At 38.2% G+C, this 17,377-nt stretch overlaps 1 long non-coding RNA gene across 1 annotated transcript in view; it reads right to left on the bottom strand.

The window, feature by feature from the left end:
- The window catches only part of LOC138847731 (uncharacterized), a 102,927-nt gene that overhangs the window by 13,736 nt on the left and 71,814 nt on the right, over positions 1–17,377 (bottom strand). Inside the window, exon 2 of the long non-coding RNA XR_011385680.1 lies at positions 4,192–4,287. This is a non-coding gene — a long non-coding RNA (uncharacterized lncRNA). The remainder of the gene's footprint in view (positions 1–4,191; positions 4,288–17,377) is intronic.

Genomic DNA, 17,377 nt, shown 5'->3' with positions numbered 1-17,377 from the left:
ACTGGGCTGCTTCTACTAAAGAACAAGACAAATTGCCCAATCCAAGGGAGGATGTGAGACAAGCGCTTCCCTCCTCCAAAAAGACAACATTTCTCCTGTTTTGATTGGGCATTTGCTTAGTTGCTAGAAACTTTTGATTGTTTTCCAGAATTCAAACAAAGTTTGTTTTGATGGCTTCTGTTTTGTTTATTTCTATAGAGGATGATGATTTGGAGCTTCCAAGTTCCCCGATTTATATTTCTAGGGTGTTTTTGGACTGCACAATTCCTGCCAGAATTGTGGAAGCCAGGCCAGCCCCAAATTATTGTGTAATTTAAATATTTTTATAATTGCCTTTCTATTTATGCACCTTCACCAGTTCAGTATCGTCATTGGCAATTTTACATTCCACAGGAACTATCATATTTGTTAGAGACATGGAGAAAATCATGTCAGTTATGCAGCACGTGCTTCCAATTCCAATGTGTTTGATTTTGGAGAGCATGTTTTATTTTCATGTGACTTTTCAACATCTTTTGGAATACACCATTTGCCTATGACCAACAGTTCCAGAAATATCCAGGTTTTTTTTCTGGTTTGGCAGCAGCAATATCATTGGAGGCCTTTCTGAGTCATCCTCAGTGTTTTATTTGGTTTAGGTGTTTAGTAAATATTTGTAGAATTAATGCAATTAATATTCACCTATGGGAGAGCTAGAAAAAATGGTATTTGCCATGGGAAATAACCTCCTACACATCCTTTAATGCCCAACTTAAATTATGTCTCCTTCATAATGACTTCTTTGTTACCTAAGTGGAAAACAGATTTTCCCCCAATTAAGTTAGATAAAACAACAAACCATTCAAATAATACCTAGCAGTATCTTCTAGAAAGAATTTGAGTTTTGAAGTTTAATTTAGTTTCCAGTTCTAGCCACTTACTAACTGTGGATCCCAGCCAAATTTCCAAACCCCTCTGTGCCCTTGGTTTCCTTATCTGTAAAATGACTACTCTTATCCGCAGATATCTCACAGAACTTTTGAAAGGACTAAATAGATTGTATAGCTGATAGAATCTAACTTGGTGTCTGGTTAATTACTTAGTTTCTTATTTTTTTCTTTGTCAGATATACACATGAACAGTAGAAATTTTTTAAGTAGAAGTAAGACATATTTAGTTTTTTTTATGTTTGCATTGGTGCACATGTTGAGTATACCTTGCAGATTCCTACGTGGGAGAGCTAAAATACTGACACTGGTTTTCTGAGAGTGGACTTAGTTCTCCTTAGTAACTCCTTTCCTTGTAATTTCCCCTCAGTGAAGCTACCGAGGAATAAGTTTGGGTTGGAGCCTTAATTGGAATTTATCTCACCTTAATAACATCTTCTCTTTCCCCTGTTGTGGTACATAAACTGAAGTACAATATGCTGTATTAATTCATGCAAGTCAAAAAATTTGTAAGTTACAGATATAGGATTCAATAATTATCTAGATATAAATAATTATCTAGATATAAATATATCTATAAATATCTATATATAAATATACATAAAGTGCATATATGTAGTAAGTATACATTTAAGTATAGGTATAGATGAAGATGTAAAGTCAAAAGTAAAGATGTAGGTGCTGGCACTGTGATGCAGTGGGTTAAGTCATTGCTTACCGTGTCAGCATCTCATCTTGGAGGGCTAGTTTTAGTCCAAGCTATTCTCTTCTGATCCAGCTTCCTGCTAACAAGCCTAGGAAGCAAGTATGAAGGTGGCAAAAGTAACTGGACCCCCAATGATCCACATGGGAGACCCAGATGAAGTTCTTGGCTCCTGACTTTGGCCTGGTCCAGACTTGGCTCTGTTGTGGCTATTAGGGGACAGAATCAGTGAATAGAAGATCTCACTCTGTCTCTTTCTCTCTCCCTTTCAAATAAATAAATAAATAAATAAATGAATCTTTCAAATAATATGTAAACAAGTCTTACTGCAGTTTATATGGCAATCATCTCTAGTCTTTGTGTCTAATAGCCAATGAGGCAGGGTGGTAATAGAACACCTCCTACAGTTACTACTATGGCATTCACCGAGATCTGTGTTTCCAGAAATAGGATCTTGCCTAATAGCTCTGGCTAGAACTTCCAGAACTATATTGAATAGCAGTGGTGAGAGTGGGCATCCCTGTCTGGTACCAGATCTCAGTGGAAATGCTTCCAACTTTTCCCCATTCAATAGGATGTTGGCTGTGGGTTTTTCATAAATTGCTTTGATTGTATTGAGGAATGTTCCTTCTATACCCAATTTGCTTAGAGTTTTCATCATGAAAGGGTGTTGTATTTTATCAAATGCTTTCTCTGCATCTATTGAGATAATCATATGGTTTTTCTTCTGCAGTCTGTTAATGTGGTGTATCACATTGATTGTCTTGCGCACATTGAACCATCCCTGCATACCAGGGATAAATCCCACTTGGTCTGGGTGGATGATCTTTCTGATGTGTTGTTGTATTCTATTGGCGAGAATTTTATTGAGGATTTTTGCATCTATGTTCATCAGGGATATTGGTCTGTAATTCTCTTTCAATGCTGCATCTTTTTCTGGCTTAGGAATTAAGGTAATGTTGGCTTCATAGAAAGAATTTGGGGAGGACTCCCTCTTTTTCGATTGTTCTGAATAGTTTGAGAAGAATTGGGGTTAGTTCTTCTTTAAATATCTGGTAGAATTCAGCAGTGAATCCATCTGGTCCTGGGCTTTTCTTTGTTGTGAGGTCCTTTATTACTGATTCAATCTCTGTCTCAGTTATGGGTCTGTTTAGGTTTTCTATGTCTTCCTGGTTCAATTTAGGTAGGTTGCATGTGTCCAGGAATCTATCCATTTCTGATAGGTTTCCCTGTTTGCTGGCATACAAGTCCTTGTAGTAATTTCTGATGATTCTTTTTATTTCTGTATTTCTGTGGTGTCTGTTGTTACGTTTCCTTTCTCATCTCTGATTTTATTGATTTGGGTCTTTTCTCTTCTTTTTTTAGTTAGTTGGGCCAATGGGGTGTCCATTTTGTTTATTTTTTCAAAAAACCAGCTCCTCGTTTGGCTGATTTTTTGTAATTTTTTTTTGGATTCAATCCTGTTGATTTCTTCTCTGATTTTATTTATTTCTCTTCTCCTACTAGATTTGGGTCTGGTTTGCTGTAGATTTTCTAGATCCTTGAGGTGAATTGAAAGCTCATCTATTTGGTGCCTTTCCAATTGCTTGATGTAGGCACCTATTGATATAAACTTTCCTCTTATCACCCTTTTGCTGCATCCCATAAGTTTTGGTATGTTGTGCTGTTATCCTCATTTACTTCCAGAAAATTTTTGATTTCTCTTTTAATTTCTTCTATGACCCATTGTTCATTCAGGAGCATGTTGTTCAATCTCCATGTGTTTGCATATGCTCTAGGGATTCCTGAGTTGCTAATTTCCAACTTCATTCCTTTATGGTCTGAGAAGCTGCATGGTATGATTCTAATTCTTTTGAATTTGCTGAGACTTGCTTTATGGCCTAGTATGTGGTCAATCCTAGAGAAGGTTCCATGTACTGCTGAGAAGAATGTAAAATCTTTAGCTGTAGGATTGAAAGTTCTGTATATATCTGTTAGATCCATTTGGGCTATAGTGTCGTTTAAATCTACTGTCTCCTTGTTGATCTTCTGTCCTGTTGATCTGTCTATTTCTGAGAGTGGGGTATTGAAGTCCCCCAGTACTATTGTATTGGGGTCTAAGTCTCCCTTTAAGTCCCTTAACAAATCTTTTAAATAAACCGGTGCCCTGTAATTAGGTGCATATACATTGATAAACGTTATATCTTCCTGTTGAATTGATCCCTTAATCATGATATAGTGTCTCTCTTTGTCTCTCTTAACAGTTTTTGTGGTAAAGTTTATGTTGCTAACTCTATTGAGTTCATCTCACATCTGCGCAGTCCATCTTATGGTTAATATCTCTGTAGGATGGCTTGATGGACAGAGATCTCCAGTTCTCAGTTGGGGGTTGGAGGGGAACTGCTGAATAAAAGGAGTTAATGAGTGACAAAACTCACCATTGTAGTTTCATTGACAACAATGCTTAAATAAATTAAACTCTCTTCTATGACTTTTTCTGTTGCTTGACACTAGTAGAATAATCATGAGAATAAATTTTGTTGTTGGGTGGTACTGAGTCTCAATACAAATTCTTCTGCTTACCAATGACATGGCCTCAGGGAAGTTACTTAATCTCCTTGATCTTCATTGTCTCAATTCTTCAAGTTGGGACCGTGATGGCTATCTTGAAAAGCATTTCTGAGAAATAAGAGAACATAAGCAAAATTCTTGCCACATTACCAGGCACTTAGTAAATAGTCAATGGAAATTATTGTAGCATTTCTATTAACAACTGCAACTAAGGGACAAAGTTCTGCTTGATAGTAAATTTTAATACACTGCTTTGTAATTCAAGGCTATATGTCTTCCCTTATCATTGAGGGTCAATGGAAAGATGAAATTTTCTGTCTCAGTAATAATGATCACATTATATTTGAATATTTTTCCAAGGTTCTCTCTTTTTTGAAGCAGTTCTAACTTTCATTTTCCATTTCATTAAACCCCCTTATAGGTGACAACTATGGCAAAGGCAAGTCATACTTTTATAAGTAAGCACTTTGGAATTTCCAGGCAATTGTCTCCCTTGGTATCAGCAGAGAATCTTGTTGCGGACTAAGTAAGAAGTTTAGAGAAGTTACCAACCGAAAGCCACAAGTCTTCCTGCAAGAAACATTGGCTTTTTATTTGCTCACTTGGAGTGTTGTGCTCCACAAGTATAGACCTATGTGAACTTGGGTCAATTACTTCACCTCTCTAAGCCTCAGGTTGTTTTTTTTTTTAATTTATAATATCGAGGGTGCAGGAAAAAGATAGTTCACTCAAACTGGATAGTTGAGATGCGTATACTGCAAGCTGTATTTCTAAAGTCATGGGAAGAGTTAAGGGAACCAACAGAGGCTGGTGACGTCCTCTCAGGCTAGAAAGTTTGTTGTTTTTACCACCCCACGAAAAGGTGATAGGACAGTTACTATGGCAAAAAGAAACAGGTAAACAGACATAGAGATGAACACACACACACACACACACACAGAGAGAGAGAGAGAGAGAGAGAGAGAGTGAGTGAGAAAGCGAGAAGCTTTAGGAGAAGACTTTGTTACTCACCATAGCCATGTCTTTCTTAGAGGAATGCAGTCACTGCCAACATGCAATCTTTGACTATGACCTTCCATGAATAAATGCTCAAAGAAGCCTAAAGTCAAGGAACTTAGGTGACCTAGTCTATATGGGTCAGTTTGAAAGGGCAAGAGGTGGGTGGAGAATTGTAAGGAGTGACCTGAGATGGGTAAACAGAGATTAGACAGCATGAGAGTTATCATTACCTGAGTGGCCGTTTTGTGCCTAAAACTGGACTAGGCTGTTTATGATAATAAATAGTACTGGGTCTTTATGGCACCCTGGCAAGTTGGGGGTTATTGTCCTCATTTCATACATGAGGAAGTTGAGCCTCAGAAATTAAAATTTCTGTATTAGATTATTGCATAAAGCCCATGCCATCTCTGATCTTTAGATTTGCTTATGCATTCATTTATTTAGCATTCTCAGCAATAAATGTAGAGGTGAATAAGAATCCGTACCTGCCCTCAAGAACTTCAAATCAGACACTGAACAGAGAAACTGTGAAATAGCAAGAATACAAGGAGGAAAACAGAATATTTTGCAGCAAAATATTTTGGAATAACCCAGTGAGAACGTTTTCTCACATAATAAACTGACATACTTGCCATACTTTACCATGTGCCACACACATTACAGCCAGTACTTACCCTCAATGAATTTTTGGGAAACAGCTCCCATTTTGCTGATGTAAAACCAGGGTTTGAGGGATTGGTTTGCTTATGATCTCAAAGCAATTAAGAGGTAGAACCAAGCTAGAAAGCCAAATCTTCAATGACTGCTTGCATCTCTCATTTCTAACTTTACAGGTGTCTGGTGCTAAATATGAGAAGATTTCAAAATATTTTTAGGAAAGAAAATTAAAAGGCAAGTTAATTTTGCTGCAAAATTTTGAAATTTAGGCATAATTTTTCTTAATATAAATTTTCATAAGCTTTTTGAAGACCTCATGTATATATCATAGCTTTCACGCTACTTCATACTTGGAATTTCTTACTTCTCTTGAAAAAATCTTTGCTCCTAAGAAGCAATCACATTAGGTTCAGAGAAAAGGGCTTTACAGAGCCTTATATCACAGTTTTTTGTTAGTTTTTAAGGTTTGTTTTGTTTTTATAAAACCTTAAATCATTTGTACACATACCACAGGCGCAGACACACCCCACTCTTATATCCACCTAAGCTAGGGCTCGACCTTATTTTATTTCCCTTTGATGACAAAAGTTTAGATGAGAGTTGACTGAAAGAATGAAGTGAAATAGTCTCAGATAACAGAAATGCAGAGAGAATTGGCATGCTTTTCTTTCATGGTGTGTCAGTTGGAAGGGTTGGAGTCGTGGAAGGCTTGAATCTCCTTTACTGGACCACCTCCAGATGAATAGCATGCCTGGTTCTCCTATCATTTTTCCTTCCTTCCTTCCTTCCTTCCTTCCTTCCTTCCTTCCTTCCCTCCTTCCTTCCTTCCTTCCTTCCCTCCTTCCCTCCTTCCCTCCTTCCCTCCCTCCCTCCCTTCCTCCCTTCCTCCCTTCCTCCCTTCCTCCCTTCCTCTTCCTTCTTTCTCTTTTTCTTTTCCATTCTTTTGTCTTTTTTTCTGTTTCTCTCTCTTTTCAAAAGGCAGGGAGATGGAGAGAGAGACACAGGGCTACCATCCGCTGGTTCGTTCCCCAAATACCTGTAATAGCCAGGACTGGGCCAGCCTGAAGCTTGAAGCCAAAAAATCAATCTGGGCTTCCCACATGGGTGGCAGGGACCCAGCCTCTTGAGCCATTATCTGCTGCTTTCCAGGGTGCACCTTATCAGGAAGTTGGAATCAGGGAGTAGGTTCAAGAATTGAACTAAGACAGTCTTATATAGGATGTGGACATCTTACTGCTAGAACAAACACCCACTCAACTTCTCTTAAAATATATTAATTTTCTTAGAAAATATGTAATAGGTTACTGTTAACTGTAATAACTGCCACTTATTCCTTCTATCTAACTCTGATTTGGTACCTTTTAGCCAAACTTTCTCTACTCGATTCTGCTCTCCCAGCCTCTAGCAATTACTACTCTAACTTCAAAGAGATCCAATCATAATGTAATGAAAAAGAGAAGGAAATGTTGTCTTGATTTAATCATATGTGTATTGAAATATCACTCAGTACCTCATAAATCTATACAATTATTGTTAATCAAGAATATTTTAACAGCTTTCCAAAAAAACAGAAAAATATTTAATTGACATTAATTATATATATATTTTAAGATTTTTAAAAATTTATTTGAAAGACAGCATCACAGAGAGAGGCAGAGGCAGAGAGAGAGAATTCTTCCATCCTCTGGTTCACTCTCCAAGTGGCCGCAACGGTTGGAGCTACACCGAACTGAAGCCAGGAGCCAAGTGCTTCTTTGGGTCTCCCACATGAGTGCAGGGGCCCAAGGACTTGGGCCATCTTCCACTGCTTTCCCAGGCCATAGCAAAGAGCTGGATGGGAAGTAGAACAGCCAGGACTTGTACCGGCAACCATATGGGATGTGGGCACTGCAAACAGTGGCTTTACCCGCTATGCCACAATGCTGGCCCTTAATTGCGTATATTTATAGGGTACAATATGATGCTTTGATCTGGGTCAAAAGATTTAAACAAGCTAATTAGTATAATCATCATCTTACCAATTTATCATTTTTTATGATAAGAACATTACAAATTTATTAACAATTTCAAAGTATACATTATTTTTAACTGTGGTCATTACTCAATGCTATAGATCATTAAAACTTACTTCTTCAGTCTGACTGAAACTTCATATTCTTTGATCAACATGTTACTTTCCCATAATCCTTTCCCTCTACCCACCCTGACCCAGCCTCTAATAACCACCATTTTACTCTCAGTTTCCATGAGATTGACTTTTGTAGATTTCACATGTAAGGTATGTCATACATCATATAGATTTCTCTGTGTGGCTTATTTCACTTAGCGTAATGTTCTTCAACTCCATCCACACTGTTGTAAATGATAGAATATTCTTTTTAAAGGATGTATAGTATTCTCTTGCATCATTTCTTGACGTGATTTTTATCATTTTGGGAGAATTGATGCCTTAGAACTTCTTTGTGTTAGAGTGAAATTTGTTTTCCTGTGGCTTCCATCTACTGTTCCCAGCTCTACTGCCTAGGACCACATAATAGTTGTTTGCTGTTCTGCTATGTGATAACATTCAGAAATCTGGAGACATACACTAGTTTACACTTTAGTATTCTCTTCTTCAGCTGACAAATATACCATTATCATAAAAAGGGAAACTAGCAAAAGCTGAGATTCTCTGTGTAGATCCATCTATATTCAGACCCCAAGCCCAGGCCCAGAACTGCATTTTAAGCTAATCAGTCCCAATGTATTCATCAACTACCATCTGGTGCTTAGGCCACTCCCCCAGAATAGTGATCCTCAGTTTGTATTGAATAGTAGTAAATTAGAAGTAACCATTATGGCTGGTGCCACGGCTTACTAGGCTAATCCTCCACCTGTGGCACTGGCACACGGGGTTCTAGTCCTGGTCAGGGTGCCGGATTCTTTCCTGGTCGCTCCTCTTCCTGTCCAGCTCACTGCTGTGGCCCGGGAGTACAGTGGAAGATGGCCCAAGTCCTTGGACCCTGCACCCATATGGGAGACCAGGAGAGGCACCTGGCTCCTGGCTTCGGATCAGCACAGTGCGCTGGCCACAGCAGCCACTGGGGGGGTGAACCAATGGAAAAGGAAGACCTTTCTCTCTGTCTCTCTCTCTCTCACTGTCCACTCTGCCTGTCAAAAAATAAATTAAACAAAAAAAGTAACCATCATGAAAACACATGACAATGCAAAATTCACTAACAGAGCAGATATAATTAGTAAGCAATCAATAAAATGACAGGAGTCAATCTATTGATTCATTTCAAGGACTTAGAAAAACAAGAACAAGCCAAATCCATAATAAGGAGTCAAAAATAATAAGATTCAGAGTATAAAAAACAAAAAACAAAATTGAAACTAAAACTGTGCAAAAGACTAACGAAATGGAAAGCTGCTTTTTTCAAGAGTCAAAATAGACAAACATGGCCGACGCCATGGCTCAATAGGCTAATCCTCTGCCTAGGGCACCAGCACACCAGGTTCTAGTCCCAGTCAGGGCACCAGATTCTGTTCCGGTTGCTCCTCTTCCTGTCTAGCTCTCTGCTGTGGCCCGGGAGTACAGTGGAGGATGGCCCAAGTCCTTGGACCCTGCACCCATATGGGAGACCAGGAGAAGCACCTGGCTCCTGGCTTCGGATCAGATCAGCGCGGTGCGCCTACCACAGCAGTCACTAGGGGGTGAACCAACGGAAAAGGAAGACCTTTCTCTCTGTCTCTCTCTCTCTCACTGTCCACTCTGCCTGTCAAAAAATAAAAAATAAAAATAAAAAAACATTTCGTGATATTATGACAAAAGTGAGAAATTCAAATAAATAAAATTAGAGATGAAAAAGGAGATATTATCACTGATACTACAGAAAAACAAGGGATCATAAAAAGCTACTAAGGAAAACTATATGCTAAGATATTGAGAAGTGTGGAAGAAATGGATAAATTTCTGGACACATATAACCTATCATAATTAAATCAAGAAGATAAAGGAAATATAAATAGACACATAGCAAGCAACTATATTGAAGCAGTGATTAAAAGTATCTCAACAAATAAAATGTGGGATCTGATGGCTTTATGGCTGAATCCTACAAAATATTTAAAGAAAAAATAAATTCGTCACTCTTGAAACTATTTCAGAACATTGAAGCTCTGTTTATGAGGCCAGCAATACTCTGACACCAGAACCAAACAAGGACACAACACAAAAAGAAAACTATAACCCAATTATCCCTGATGACCATAGATGCAAACATTCTCAACAAGATATTAGCAAACCAAATCAATCACTACATCAAAAAGATTATACAAAAGTATCAAGTAGGAATTATTCCTGGAGTGTATGGGTGACTCAATATTCACAAATCAATAAACATCAAAAATTACATCAACAAAATGAATGACAAAAGCCATATGATCAGCCGGCACCGTGGCTCAATAGGCTAATCCTCCACCTGTGGCGCCAGCACACTGGGTTCTAGTCCTGGTCGGGGCGCCGGATTCTGTCCCGGTTGCCCCTCTTCCAGGCCAGCTCTCTGCTGTGGCCTGGGAGGTCAGTGGAGGATGGCCCAAGTCCTTGGGCCCTGCACCTGTATGGGAGACCAGGAGAAGCACCTGGCTCCTGGCTTCAGATCAGCACAGTGCACCGACCGGCCACAGCACACTAGCCGCAGCAGCCACTGGGGGGTGAACCAACGGAAAAGGAAGACCTTTCTCTCTGTCTCTCTCTCTCTCTCTCACTGTCCACTCTGCCTGTCAAAAAATAAATAAAAAAAAGCCATATGATCATCTTCATAGTTCCAGAGAAAGAATTTGAGATTAAAAATACTTCATGGTGACAAACCTCAAAAAATTGTAATCAATACACAATTCTTCTTAAGTGCTGAAACTTAACTGAAAAGTGATCGCTGTTAAATATAAGAGTGGGAATAAGAGAGGGAAGAGATGTGTAATTCGGGACATGCTCAAGCTGACTTACCTCAAACGGTAGAGTTAGAAACATACCAGGGGATTCCAATTCAATCCCATCAAGGTGGCATGTACCAATGCCATCTCACTAGTCCCAGTGATCAATTTCTGTTCACAATTGATCACAATGATAGGACTAAGAGCCAAAGGGATCACATAAACAAGACTAGTGTCTGCAAATACTAGCTGATAGAATAAAAAAGGGAGAGAATGATCCAACATGGGAAGTGAGATACACAGCAGACCCATAGAATGGCAGATGTCCTAAAGCAGCACTCTGGCTTCAGAATCAGCCCTTAAGGCATGCAGATCCGGCTGAAAAGCCCATGAGAGTATTGAGTATTTCAGGCATGGAAAGCCAAGACACTCTCGCAAAAAAAAAAAAAAAAAAAAAAAAAAAAAAAAAAAAAACAACAACAACACCTAAATGAAAGATCTCTGTGAGATCCCAGTGGAAACCAGTGGAAAGAACAGGTCATCAAAGAAGGAGGTACCTTTCTCTGAAGGGAGGAGAGAACTTCACTTTGGCCATGGCCTTGTCTAAATATGATCAGAGTCGGTGAACTCAGGGGGCTTCCATAGCCTTGGCAGCTCATGACAAGAGCCTAGGGTGATTACTGATGCCATAAACAAGAGTGTCAATTTGTTAAGTCAACAACAGGAGTCACTGTGCACTTACTCCTCATGTAGGATCTTTGTCCTTAGTGTGCTGTACATTGAGATTTAATGCTATAACTAGTACTCAAACAGTATTTTTCACTTTGTGTTTCTGTGTGGGAGCAAACTGTTGAAATCTTTACTTAATGTATGCTAAACTGATCTTCTGTATATAAAGAGAATTGAAAATGAATCTTGATGTGAATGGAAGGGGAGAGGGAGTGGGAAAGGGGTGGGTTGCAGGTGGGAGGGACGTTATGGGGGGGAAGCCATTGTAATCCATAAGCTGTACTTTGGAAATTTATATTCATTAAATAAAAGTTTTTTTTTTAAAGAATACACACAAGGATAAAAAGAGAAAAATTAGGTTTAGAAGAAACATACTTAAAAATTATATCCATCACCAGTATCATTTGAAATGGGGAAAAGCTAAAAACATTTCCTCAGAGGTTTGGAATAAGAAAAGGATGTCTACTTTCACACTACTGTTCAATGTAGTACTGGGAGTATTAGCAAGAGCAATTTGATTTTGAGAAGCCTTTATCTTGACTGTTGAGGAATAATGTTTTTTGTTTGTTTGTTTGTTCTGTTTTTTTTTTTCTTAATACTATTTATTGAACTCTATACTTAGTGTATGGTTAATCTTATGAGAATGAAGTTAACTGGAAATAAATCTTTATAAAAAATAAGAATGGTAATGGGTGGGGGAGGTTGAAGAAGGGTATAGTATGGGCAGGAGGGAGATAGGGTGGAAAGAATCTTCATGTTCCCAAATTTGTAAATATGAAATGCATAAAATTTGTATTCCTTCAATAAAATTCAAAAAATAAATAAAATAGCAATGTTTTTCCAAAAGAGCAGTTATGGAAGAGAAAGAAATAAAGGGCAGCAAAATCGGAAAAGTGGTGTGCAAGATACTTATGTTTTCAGATAACATGATTTTGTACATAGAAAAAAATTTCCCCAAATGTATTGTTAGAATTGATGAAACAATTCAACAAACTCACAGGATACAGAATCAACATATAAAAAAGTAGCAGTTTATACTCCAATAAGAATCTTATTTAAAGAGAAATAAAGAAATGCCATTCACAGTAGCTTAAAAGTTAAAATATTTCGGAATAAATTTAACAAAAAAGTGAAAGATTTTCTCAATCAAAGCTATGAAACATTGATGAAAGAAATCATCAAGGACACAAAAATGGAAAAATGGATTGGAAGATTGAGTATCATTAATATGTTCATACTACCTAATGCAATCTACAGATTCAATGCAGTATCTATCGAAATATCAATGATAGTCTTTACAGAATTAGGAAAAATGATAAAAATTATACTTAGTTAAATAAGCTAGTCTCTAAAAGGAAAATATCATTTTCTTTCCCTAATTTGTGGTAATTAATATACAAAGCACAAAAATTAATGTATATGAATGAAATTGATGTTTTGAGATTTGATTATTGTCAATACTCTTGAGGAAAAACAAATTTTCTACTTATTCACTGTTTAATCCTTTGTTTGGTGGATGGTTAAGCTTGCAATTATAAAAGTATGTCATTAAAAATTAAATGTAAAAATAAGAAGGGAAGGAGGACAGAGGGTGGGGGCATGGGTATGAGGGAGGATAGGTTGGAAAGTATCATTAGGCTCTTACATCTGTATATATGAAATGCATAAAATTGGTTCACTTTATATAAATAAATAAATTTAAAATAAAAATTCATATTGGACCACAGAAGACCCAGAATTTGCAAAGCAATCATGAACAAAACAACAACAAAACACCAAAAGCAATCAAACTTGAGGCATCACCATACCTGATTTCAAAGTATATTACAAAGCTTTAATAACCAAATAGCATGGTATGGGCATAAAAACTTACACATAAATCAATGGAACATGCATAATCAATTAATCCACATCCATGCAGCCAACTGATTTTTGACAAAGGTACCAAGAACATACATTGGAAAAAAGGCAGCCTTTTCAATAAATGGTGCTGGAACAACATTACATACATTTGTAGAATAATAAAATTGTATCCCTACCTCTTACCATATACAAAAATCAACTCATGATGGATCAAAGTCATAAATGTAAGTTTTGAAACCATAAAATTACCAGAAGAAAGCCTATGGGAAACCTTGAAAGACATTGATTTCTAGAAGACCTCAAATGCATAGGTAACAAAAGCAAAATAAGACAAATGGAATTATATAAAATTCATAAGCTTCTACACAGCAATGGAACAATCAATACAGTGAAGGCATAGCCAACAGATTGGGAGAAAATATGTGCAAGTTACTTATCTGACAAAGGATTAATACCCAGAATACATCAGAAACTCAAAATATCCAACAAACAAAAAAACCCAATTCATTTAAGAAATTGACAAAGGACCTGAATAAAGTCATCAATTGAATAAATATAAATGGCAAACAAATATATGAAAAATGCTCAATATCACTAGCCATCAGGGAAATGCAAATCAAAACCATAATGAAATCCCACCCCACCTTTGTTAAAATGGTAATACTTAAAAGACAAAAAGTGACAGATACTGATGAGAATGCAGAGAAAGGAAAACTCTTATATATTGTTGGTATAAATGTAAATTGGTACAGCCACTGTGAAAAGCATTATGTCAATTACTTAAGAGAAAGGAATTGGGGCTGCCATATAATCCAGAAATCCCATTACTGGGTATATAATCAAGACATGATATCATTGTATCTGTGAGATACATGCTCCACCATGTTTATTGCAGCACAATTCACTATAGCCAAGATAAGGATCAACCAACATGTCCATCATTAAATGGATACTTTTTTGTGTTTATTGCGTGCCTTACTTTAATTAGTCTATTTCTTTTTTTAACTATTATTTAATAAATGTAAATTTCCAAAGTACAGCTTTTGGATTACAGTGGCTTTTTCCCCCCATAACCTCCTTCCCACCTGCAACCATCCCACCTCCCACTCCCTCTCCCATCCCATTCACATCAAGATTCATTTTCAATTATCTTTACATGCAGAAGATCAATTTAGCATATACTAAGTAAAGATTTCAAAGGACTGCACCCACACAGACACACAAAGTGTAAAGTACTGTTTGAGTACTAGTTATACCGTTAATTCACATAGTACAACACATTAAGGACAGAGATCCTACATGGGGAGTAAGTGCACAGTGACTCCTGTTGATTTAACAATTGACACTCTTATTTATGGTGTCAGTAATCACCCTAGGCTGTTGTCATGAGTTCCAAGGCTATGGAAGCCTTTTGAGTTCGTCAACTATGATCTTATTTAGACAAGGTCATAGTCAAAGTGGAAGTTCTCTCCTCCCTTCAGAGAAAGGTACCTCCTTCTTTGATGGCCTGTTCTTTCCATTGGGAACTCACTCACACAGATCTTTCATTTAGGTCATTTTTTTGCCACAGTGTCCTGGCTTTCCATGCCTGAAATACTCTCATGGGCTCTTCAGCCAGATCCGAATGCCTTAAGGGCTGTTTCTGAGGTCAGAGTGCAGTTTAGGACATCTGCCATTCTATGAGTCTGCTGTGTATCCCGCTTCCCATGTTGAATTGTTCTCTCCTTTTTAATACTATCAGTTAGTATTTGCAGACACTAGTCTTGTTTATGTGATCCCTTTGACTCTTAATCCTATCATGATGATCAATTATGAACTGAAACTGATCACTTTGACTAGTGAGATGACATTGGCACATGCCACATTGATGGGATTGAATGGAATCGCCTGGCACATTTCTAACTCTACCGTTTGGGGCAAGTCCGATTGAGCATGTGCCAAACTGTACATCTCCTCCCTCTGTTATTCCCACTCTTATATTTAACAGAGATCACTTTTCAGGTAAATTTAACACCAAAGAATAATTGTGTGTTAATTAAAGAGTTCAACCAATAGTATTAAGTAGAACCAAAAAAATACTAAAAGGGATAAAGTATTAAGTTGTTCCTCTGTTGGGCATTGCCTAAAATCTCCATTACAATGTGGCACCTGGTGGATGTTTGAGGGGCGTTTCTGTGGCTGCTGGGTTAAGCTACCTAAGATCAAACCACCGGTAGGAATAGATCCGCTTTAGTTCCGGACACATGGATAGTGCATGATCCCTATACTTTACTTAAGGTGCCCTGTGCGTGGTCCACCCGTGCCTGCATGACCTTTTCACTGATTGGCTCCCCTACTGTGCATGCCCTTAGTAAGCTTTATAAGCCTGTACACTTCCTCAATAAAGCAGCTCCTGCTTCAACAGAAATCATGGGTGCTTGTGGTGTGTTCATCACCCGTTGACCTTACCCTTCCCATTTGCCTTTTTGGGGAGTGTCTGTACTGGCCCCTGCCTCAGACATGAGACCCTGAAATTCCTGGACAGTCAGGACAAGGGCTGATCAAGCCATTGTTTCTCATAGTGTCCATTTCACTTCAACAGGTTTCCGTTTTGGTGCTCGGTTAGTTGTTACTGATCAGAGAGAACATATGATATTTGTCCCTGTGGGACATATGAACTTCAGCATCATTTTTTCCATATCTGAGAAGAATGTCTTTGGTATTTTGATTGGTATCACATTGAATCTATAAATTGCTTTTGGGAGAATGGACATTTTGATGATACTGATTCTTCCAATCCATGAGCATGGAAGATTTTTCCATTTGTTGGTATCCTCCTCTATTTCTTTCTTTGAGATTTTGTAATTCTCATCGTAGAGATCTTTAACGTCCTTGGTTAAGTTTATTCCAAGGTATTTGATTGTTTTTGTAGCTATTGAGAATGAGATTCATCGTAGATATTCTTTCTCAGCTGTGGCATTGTCTGTGTATACAAAGGCTGTTGATTTCTGTGCATTGATTTTTTTTTTTGACAGAGTGGGCAATGAGAGAGAGAGACAGAGAGAAAAGTCTTCCTTTGCCATTGGTTCACCCTCCAATGGCCACCGCGGCCGGCGCGCTGTGGCTGGCGCACTGTGCTGATTCAAAGCCAGGAGCCAGGTGCTTCTCCTGGTCTCCCATATGTGTGCAGGGCCCAAGCACTTGGGCCATCCTCCACTGCACTCCCGGGCCACAGCAAAAAGCTGGCCTGGAAGAGGGGCAATTGGGACAGAATCTGGCACCCCAACTGGTACTAGAACCCGAGGTGCCGGTGCTGCAGGCAGAGGCTTACCTTATTGAGCCACGGCGCTGGCCCTGTGCATTGATTTTTATATCCTGCTTCTTTGCCAAACTCTTCCATGAGTTCCAATATTCTCTTAGTAGAGTTCTTTGGATCCCCTAAATAAAGAATCATATCATCTGCAAAGAGGGATAGTTTGAGTTCTTCCTTCCCAATCTTTATCCCTTTATTTTATTTTTCTTTGCCTACTGGCCCTGGCTAAAACTTCCAGAACTATATGGAATAGCAGTGGTGAGAGTGGGCATCCATGTCTGCTACCAGATCTCAGTAGAAATGCTTCCAACGTTTCCCCACTCAACAGGATGTTGGCCATGGGTTTCTCACGAATTGCTGTGATTTTATTGATGAATGTTCCTTCTATACCCAATTTGCTTAGAGTTTTCATCATGAAACGGTGCTGTATTTTATCAAATGCTTTCTCTGCATCTATTGAGATAATCATATGGTTTTTCTTCTGCAGTCTGTTAATGTGGTGTATCACATTGATTCATTTGTGTACATTGAACCATCCCTGCATACCAGGGATAAATCCCACTTGGTCTGGGTGGATGATCTTTCTGATGTGTTGTTGCATTCTATTGGCCAGAATTTTATTGAGGATTTTTGCATCTATGTTCATCAGGGATATTGGTCTGTAATTCTCTTTCAATGCTGCATCTTTTTCCGGCTTAGGGATTAAGGTGATGCTGGCTTCATAGAAAGAATTTGGGAGGATTC

Source organism: Oryctolagus cuniculus, chromosome X, assembly GCF_964237555.1.
Source record: "Oryctolagus cuniculus chromosome X, mOryCun1.1, whole genome shotgun sequence".
In the NCBI taxonomy this organism is placed as follows: domain Eukaryota; kingdom Metazoa; phylum Chordata; class Mammalia; order Lagomorpha; family Leporidae; genus Oryctolagus; species Oryctolagus cuniculus.
The sequence above is the reverse complement of the archived record's forward strand: the minus strand, read 5'-3'. Positions and strand labels throughout refer to the sequence as shown.